The sequence below is a fragment of the Anser cygnoides genome, chromosome 2 (genome assembly GCF_040182565.1).
Source record: "Anser cygnoides isolate HZ-2024a breed goose chromosome 2, Taihu_goose_T2T_genome, whole genome shotgun sequence".
NCBI classification, from domain to species: Eukaryota; Metazoa; Chordata; class Aves; order Anseriformes; family Anatidae; genus Anser; species Anser cygnoides.
The window spans coordinates 96194965-96196819 of record NC_089874.1 but is presented as its reverse complement, the minus strand read 5'-3'; positions in this window follow the sequence as shown (position 1 = coordinate 96196819).

Sequence of the window (1855 nt, the reverse complement as noted above, 5' to 3'; positions counted from 1 at the left end):
ATATGTTTCCAAAGGAGTGAGTCATAGATACCAAGTGAAATGAATTTTATTTAACTAAGAATCGGCATAAACATGCTTTGTAGTCCTGTATTTTTTTTTTATCCTCAACATTATAAACTCCTCATGTTTAACAAATTTGTTTCCACGTATGTAGTATAATAATCTTACTTCACTTTTGATTTTATAGAAGGAACACACAGATACTATTTCATATCTGATTTAAGTGAACACGTTCATACTTGCTGAGGTATTCAGTTAGATTTCAGTCTTCCCAGATGAGTTATCTGAGTGAAAATACCTTTCTGAAAAATGATGATGTGGGAGGTTTTCCCCTTAGCAACTTTATATACAAATTAGATACTTGTGCATCTGACAAATAAATAAATAAAAGTGTAAGAATTAGTTTTATAAATTATTTTGGATACAAAATTCTCAAGTGATTGCTGTTAAGTATGAAGCTGTACTATCCAGTAGAAACTACCAGGAAAAATATATATACTGTTCATTAGTTTGCAGTAGAGCAAAAATATGTACATTTCATCATGTTTTCATACTTATGACCTGTATAATATCAGTATTTGTAAGTGTTATCAGTAAAATTACTAATCCTGCAGCTTTTACTTGAAAAAATCTTGTGCATTGCATTTTCATATCTTTTATTTTCAACTTTATTTAAAATCTTAACTCAGATGTATCCTCGTGATTTGACTCATGTAAGAAATTTACCTTTAATGTAAAAAGAAAACGTCGGGCATTAGATCAGACTCAGGGGCTGACATGCCCTGTGCTACTATTAGCCTTATCTTAATTTTGTTAGAAATTATTTATAGATTTTTTTAACATGAGACTGTTTTTTAATCAAAGGCATTGCATATTTATTCTGCTATTACTGTATTAAGTAAGATTTATATTCTCATCTTTATAATCAATAGTACAGGATATGTAGATGATTTTCTTTTTTTTTTTTTCTGGCAGAAAAGAAAATACATGCAATAAGAAGAGAGAGGGCATAATTTCATAATTTTTTTTTAGACTAAATAAAGTTAAAACTATTTGTAAGATTAAAAGTATTTCCTGATCAGATTTGGCCTCGGGTGCTCTTAAAAAGTATCTTAAAGTGAGACACAGAGACATCTAAACTTGACTTTTACCAGTGGGTAATCAAATAGAGTTTGTTTTAAATATAGTTGTGTAACTTCTACTTATTTGTTTTTAAGTTACTGTATAGTGCTTTGAAACTATAACAGGTGAGTCTGGTGGCGTGGAGGAAGAAGTCAGTTTTATATATTTCTTAGTCAAAATTTAAATATCCTTTCAATATCTTCCATTTTATACAAGCAGTGTGATGACTTATGGCTGACCCTAATGTTTCTGCATGACTTATGTGAAAGTGGAATATGACTTATGACTTAGTGAAACCAGAATGGTCCATGGATCTATAAAAGTTAACTGATGGGAAGGTGATGCACAGATAATTTTTTCTTGCCAAACCTGGGACTTAAGACACTATTTAAGTTGTTCAGCATAACTGTTCCATGGAGAGAAAGTGATAGATGGGAGATGAGCGGTTGATGGGAAGTCCAGATTGAGCTTTTGGGCTATTTGAAATTTAGGACATATGGGTCCTTAAAGTCACTTTCCACCTTCCTTTAGAATTTGCTATTAAAGCACTGCTCCAATGATATGCTTTAAACAAATACCTGAAGTGCTGCTTCCTCCAATGTGTTGAAGACCACATAAATCTCTCACAGCTTGGATTTACGTTTGGGAATTTTTCCTACAGATTCTCCTAGAATCCAATTATTTAATACAAACCCCAGTCTTTCAACTGAAGGTTTGTAAGTATTACTTTTGA